Source organism: Harmonia axyridis, chromosome X, assembly GCF_914767665.1.
Source record: "Harmonia axyridis chromosome X, icHarAxyr1.1, whole genome shotgun sequence".
Taxonomy (NCBI): Eukaryota; Metazoa; Arthropoda; class Insecta; order Coleoptera; family Coccinellidae; genus Harmonia; species Harmonia axyridis.
The window spans coordinates 38,509,853-38,517,352 of NC_059508.1; the positions used below are offsets into that span (position 1 = coordinate 38,509,853).

Genomic DNA, 7,500 nt, shown 5'->3' on the forward strand with positions numbered 1-7,500 from the left:
TTTACGCTTTAAAAACACATTAGAAGGCAACCAAATCGAATTTGAGGAAATTCCACGATCAGAAAATTTTTTTCGAAAAAAAAAAAAATCCGAAAAATATTTTTCGATTCCGATTACTGATTTACTCTTTTAGAACACATTAGGAGGCAACCAAATCAAATTTGAGAAAATTCCACAATCAGAAAATTTTTTTCGAAAAAAAAAAAAATTCGAGGACACCTCGGTCATGGCAAGTTATTTCCCACAATCCATTCCCCGATCCACGTACATCCAGAAAAAATCATCTCTCTAACTATCCTGGTTCAAAAGTTGTATCGGAACATTTTCACGTCGAAAATATATCTCTAAGTCCAAACCGATGCACCACGTAAACTAGGGCAGACCGATGCACCACGTAATATCGGGCAGACCGATGCAGAACGTAAACTCGATCATACCGATGCTTCACGTAATCTCGATCTTACCGATGCACCACGTAAACAAGGGCAGACCGATGCAGAACGTAAAGTAGATCTTACCGATGCACCACGTAATCTCGATCTTACCGATGCACCACGTAATCTCCATCTTACCGATGCACCACGTGAACTGGATCTTACCGATGCAGAACGTGAATTGGATCTTACCGATGCAGAACGTGAATTGGATCTTACCGATGCACCACGTAAACTCGATCATACCGATGCACCACGTAATCTCGGGCAGACCGATGCACAACGTAAATGACGATCGGGACCGGGGCGATCGGTCGTATCTGACACCGCCGGCTCGGTTCTAACATCGTCAATGAGTCGGGGTTGTAAAAAAGGACGTGAACATTTTTCCTTATAAAAATCAAACCCGACCATGGATTTTGATTCTGATTGTTGATTATCGCTACTAGAACATATAAGGAGGCAACCAAATCAAATTTGAGAAAATTCCACGATCAGAAAATTTTTTTCGAAAAAAAAAAAAAATCGTAATCACCTCGGTCATGGCGAGTTATTTTCCGTATTTCATTCCACAATCAACGTACAACATAGAAGAAATCATCTCTCTAACTATCCTGGTTCAAAAGTTGTATCGGAACATTTCACGTCGTAATATCTCGCCAAGTCCAGACCTCGGCGATAGGTAGTATCTGACACCGTCCGCTCGGGACTGACATCGACTTGGACTCGGGCTGATGATGGGGAGGCGTTTAAGGACGTGAACATTTTTCCTTATAAAAATTAAAGTCGACAATGAATATTGATTCTGATTACTGATTTACGCTTTAAAAACACATTAGAAGGCAACCAAATCGAATTTGAGGAAATTCCACGATCAGAAAATTTTTTTCGAAAAAAAAAAAAATCCGAAAAATATTTTTCGATTCCGATTACTGATTTACTCTTTTAGAACACATTAGGAGGCAACCAAATCAAATTTGAGAAAATTCCACAATCAGAAAATTTTTTTCGAAAAAAAAAAAAATTCGAGGACACCTCGGTCATGGCAAGTTATTTCCCACAATCCATTCCCCGATCCACGTACATCCCAGAAAAAATCATCTCTCTAACTATCCTGGTTCAAAAGTTGTATCGGAACATTTTCACGTCGAAAATATATCTCTAAGTCCAAACCGATGCACCACGTAAACTAGGGCAGACCGATGCACCACGTAATATCGGGCAGACCGATGCAGAACGTAAACTCGATCATACCGATGCTTCACGTAATCTCGATCTTACCGATGCACCACGTAAACAAGGGCAGACCGATGCAGAACGTAAAGTAGATCTTACCGATGCACCACGTAATCTCGATCTTACCGATGCACCACGTAATCTCCATCTTACCGATGCACCACGTGAACTGGATCTTACCGATGCAGAACGTGAATTGGATCTTACCGATGCAGAACGTGAATTGGATCTTACCGATGCACCACGTAAACTCGATCATACCGATGCACCACGTAATCTCGGGCAGACCGATGCACAACGTAAATGACGATCGGGACCGGGGCGATCGGTCGTATCTGACACCGCCGGCTCGGTTCTAACATCGTCAATGAGTCGGGGTTGTAAAAAAGGACGTGAACATTTTTCCTTATAAAAATCAAACCCGACCATGGATTTTGATTCTGATTGTTGATTATCGCTACTAGAACATATAAGGAGGCAACCAAATCAAATTTGAGAAAATTCCACGATCAGAAAATTTTTTTCGAAAAAAAAAAAAAATCGTAATCACCTCGGTCATGGCGAGTTATTTTCCGTATTTCATTCCACAATCAACGTACAACATAGAAGAAATCATCTCTCTAACTATCCTGGTTCAAAAGTTGTATCGGAACATTTCACGTCGTAATATCTCGCCAAGTCCAGACCTCGGCGATAGGTAGTATCTGACACCGTCCGCTCGGGACTGACATCGACTTGGACTCGGGCTGATGATGGGGAGGCGTTTAAGGACGTGAACATTTTTCCTTATAAAAATTAAAGTCGACAATGAATATTGATTCTGATTACTGATTTACGCTTTAAAAACACATTAGAAGGCAACCAAATCGAATTTGAGGAAATTCCACGATCAGAAAATTTTTTTCGAAAAAAAAAAAAATCCGAAAAATATTTTTCGATTCCGATTACTGATTTACTCTTTTAGAACACATTAGGAGGCAACCAAATCAAATTTGAGAAAATTCCACAATCAGAAAATTTTTTTCGAAAAAAAAAAAAATTCGAGGACACCTCGGTCATGGCAAGTTATTTCCCACAATCCATTCCCCGATCCACGTACATCCCAGAAAAAATCATCTCTCTAACTATCCTGGTTCAAAAGTTGTATCGGAACATTTTCACGTCGAAAATATATCTCTAAGTCCAAACCGATGCACCACGTAAACTAGGGCAGACCGATGCACCACGTAATATCGGGCAGACCGATGCAGAACGTAAACTCGATCATACCGATGCTTCACGTAATCTCGATCTTACCGATGCACCACGTAAACAAGGGCAGACCGATGCAGAACGTAAAGTAGATCTTACCGATGCACCACGTAATCTCGATCTTACCGATGCACCACGTAATCTCCATCTTACCGATGCACCACGTGAACTGGATCTTACCGATGCACCACGTAATCTCAATCTTACCGATGCACCACGTGAACTGGATCTTACCGATGCAGAACGTGAATTGGATCTTACCGATGCACCACGTAAACTCGATCTTACCGATGCACCACGTAATCTCGATCTTACCGATGCACCACGTGAACTGGATCTTACCGATGCAGAACGTGAATTGGATCTTACCGATGCACCACGTAAACTCGATCTTACCGATGCACCACGTAATCTCAATCTTACCGATGCACCACGTGAACTGGATCTTACCGATGCAGAACGTGAATTGGATCTTACCGATGCACCACGTAAACTCGATCTTACCGATGCACCACGTAATCTCAATCTTACCGATGCACCACGTGAACTGGATCTTACCGATGCAGAACGTGAATTGGATCTTACCGATGCACCACGTAAACTCGATCTTACCGATGCACCACGTAATCTCGATCTTACCGATGCACCACGTGAACTGGATCTTACCGATGCAGAACGTGAATTGGATCTTACCGATGCACCACGTAAACTCGATCTTACCGATGCACCACGTAATCTCAATCTTACCGATGCATCACGTAATCTCGATCTTACCGATGCAGAACGTAAACTCGATCATACCGATGCACCACGTTATCTCGGCAGACCGATGCAGAACGTAAAAAAAAAGCTTACAGCACGCGGTGTTCCCAAGCGGTCACCCATCCAAGTACTAACCGCGCCCGACGCTGCTTGGCTTCAGTGTTCTGACGAGAACTGGCAATTTCAGCGTGGTATGGCCGTAAACAACAAATATAGCGATATTTTCTATGATATCTCACTTTTTGGGAGCGGAAAGGACGTGAACGTTTTTCCTTATAAAAAATGAAATAACTTTTGGATATTAATTCTGATTGTTGATTTAAGTTTTAAGAACACATTAGGACATATCTCAATGAAATTTGAGGGATTTCCGAAATCGAAAAATATTTTTCGAAAAAAAAAAAAAATCCCAGAAGACCTCGGTCATCTCAAGTTTATTTCCATATTCTATTACACAATCAACGTACATCACAAAAGGAACCATCTCTCTAACTATCACAGTTAAATTTTTGTATCGGAACATTTCACGTCGGAATATCTCGCTAAGTCCAGACCGGGGAGATCGGTCGCATTTGACACCGTCCGCTCCGGTCTAACATCGTCTTGGAGTCGGGGTAACGATGGAGAGGCGTTTAAGGACGTGAACATTTTTCCTTATAAAAATTAAAGTCGACAATGAATATTGATTCTGATTACTGATTTACTCTTTTAGTACACATTAGAAGGCAACGCAATCAGATTTGAGGAAATTTCAAGATCAGAAAATTTTTTTCGAAAAAAAAAAAAATTCAAGAACACCTGGGTCATGGCAAGTTATTTCCCACAATCCATTCCACAATCAACGTACAACATAGAAGAAATCATCTCTCTAACTATCCTGGTTCAAAAGTTGTATCGGAACATTTCACGTCGAAATACCTCGCCAAGTCCAGACCGGGGCGATAGGTAGTATCTGACACCGTCCGCTCGGGACTGACATCGACTTGGACTCGGGCTAATGATGGGGAGGCGTTTAAGGACGTGAACATTTTTCCTTATAAAAATTAAAGTCGACAATGAATATTGATTCTGATTACTGATTTACGCTTTAAAAACACATTAGAAGGCAACCAAATCAAATTTGAGGAAATTCCAAAATCAGAAAATTTTTTTTCAAAAAAAAAAAAATCCGAAAAATATTTTTCGATTCTGATTACTGATTTACTCTTTTAGAACACATTAGAAGGCAACGAAATCAAATTTGAGTGAAATCCAAAATCAGAAAATATTTTTCGAAAAAAAAAAAAAATTCGAGAACACCTCGGTCATGGCAAGTTATTTTCCACAATCCATTCCCCAATCAACGTACATCCCAGAAAAAATCATCTCTCTAACTATCCTGGTTCAAAAGTTGTATCGGAACATTTTCACGTCGAAAATATATCTCAGAGTCCAGACCGATGCAGAACGTAAACTCGATCATACCGATGCTTCACGTAATCTCGATCTTACCGATGCACAACGTAAACTAGATCACACCGATGCAGAACGTAAACTCGATCATACCGATGCACCACGTAAACTCAGGCAGACCGATGCAGAACGTGAACTCGATCTTACCGATGCACCACGTAATCTCGATCTTACCGATGCACCACGTAAACTCGGGCAGACCGATGCAGAACGTGAACTCGATCTTACCGATGCACCACGTAAACTAGGGCTGACCGATGCATCACGTAAACGACGATCGAGAGGCGCGAAAGGACGTGAACGTTTTTCATTATAAAAATTGAAATAAATGATAAATAATGATTCTGATTGTTGGTTATCATTTTTAATAAGCATTAGGAGGCAACCAAATGAAATTTGAGGAAATTCCGATAATAGAAAATTTTTTCGAAAAAAAAAAAAAATTCATGAAATCCTCGGTCATCGCAAAATATTTACCATATTCTGTTCGATAATCAACGTATATTTAAGAAGGAATCATATCTGTATCTATCTTGGTTCAAATTTTGTATCGGAACATTTTGACCAAAGTCCGAGCTTCGGCCGAAACAGACACCGCTGACCTGGCCTATCGATCGACCGAGAGTCGGGGATAGAGCGTAAGTGTTGTCTGGAGGGGAACCCTGTGCTCTCCTGACATATATAGGGAAGGTGGTCGCGTTGGGCGATGCAGAACGTTTGGATCGGGAATTATATTTTTGGTTCAGCTATTGGAATATGGTTTATTGTTGGTATATATTGGCGAAATAACGTTCTTACTGACTGGGGATATTCATAAAAATGAGTCCGGAGATTTTCAGATCGAAGTCCGAGTGATCCGACTTGGAAGGCGTGTTGGGTGGGTCGAGATGGCTTAGATAGATCAGACGAGGCGGGCTAAGTGTTGACGTCATGCATCGGTCCATTTTCAGATTGAGTCCGAGTAATCCGACTTTGAAAGAGTGTTGGGTGCGTCGAGACTGTTTAGATAGATCGGACGAGGCGGACTAGGTGTTAACGACATGCATCGGTATATTTTCTGATCGGAGTCCGAAGAAATCGGCCCTAGTAGGCGCAGCGGACGGTCGAGACGGCCTCGGTGGGTCGGATCGATCGGGAAAAGTTTGCTAAATCGTGTCTGGAGGGGAACCTTGGGTTCTCCTGACATATATAGGGGATAAGGTTTGGGTGAACGATTCTTCACGTAAAAGTTGAGTAATTTATTTTTCGATAAGCTTTTGGATATTGATGAGAAGTATATGTATATCTTCGATTAAAAGAATTCTTACCGTCTCCATGTATATTATATTAGATATATAAGAAATAGTTAACGTGATGCATCGGCCGATTTCCGGATCGGAGTTCGAGAGATGCGACTTTCGATGCGCGATGGGTGGTTCGAGACGGCCTAGATCGATCGGACGAGGCGGACTAGGTGTTAACGACATGCATCGGCGGATTTTCTGATCGGAGTCCGAAGAAATCAGCTCTAGTAGGCGCGGCGAACGGTCGAAACGGCCTCGATCGATCGGACGAGGCGGACTAGGTGTTAACGACATGCATCGGCGGATTTTCTGATCGGAGTCCGAAGAAATCAGCTCTAGTAGGCGCGGCGAACGGTCGAAACGGCCTCGGTGGGTCGGATCGATCGGGAAAAGTTTGCTAAATCGTGTCTGGAGGGGAATCCGGGGTTCTCCTGACATATATAGAAGGGGTGGAGAATGGGTCCTGTCCTAGACTGTTTGGAGTTCTTTTTAGGATGATATTCAGTTGGTAAGTGGTAGACCCGAATCCGACCTCGGCGTTTGGGTACTGGCAAGGTGTGTTGGTTTCGGCTTTCGCATCTTGGGTCGCTTTCGTCAACCTCATGCAGCGAGGTCGCGGTCCGCTTCGTCTCTTTGTAGTCGAATGGCCTTTAAGCGACCAACCTTAAAATCGTGATCCTCTGCCCGTTGCGGGTTATGTTCACAAAAAATTTGCAACCACTCAATTCGTTCCGAGCGACAAATATTGTTGAATCTCGAATCACCGTGTCGTTATATTCACATGTATAGCGAAGGGTCGAGATGGAATGTGTATAAGAAATTAGTTGATAGCCGGGGGTTCGTATTATATATGGACGCCTTGGCGAGGGATTGTTTCTAGAAACTTTCTCATTTTTGATCGGTGTTTTGTCCGAGATGATGATGATGTATATATAGCTTGAGTCTCATGCTGACTGGGGGCTGTTACGTCGTTTCGTCGAGGACTTGCACTTACTGATGTGCGGCGCTAGTCGAAGTCAATCGACATGGCTAGTGCCACATGACGAGAGGCGAACGGGTTTGGCCATACCGGCAATCTCGTG

General features: G+C 42.5%; 1 non-coding gene across 1 annotated transcript; it reads right to left on the reverse strand.

Annotated features, from left to right (window-relative positions):
• Positions 1–3,769: 3,769 nt before the first annotated feature.
• Positions 3,770–3,888, reverse strand: LOC123688447. The gene has a single exon (XR_006749968.1). It is a non-coding gene; the product is annotated as a 5S ribosomal RNA (ribosomal RNA).
• Between the last annotated feature and the right edge of the window lie 3,612 nt (positions 3,889–7,500).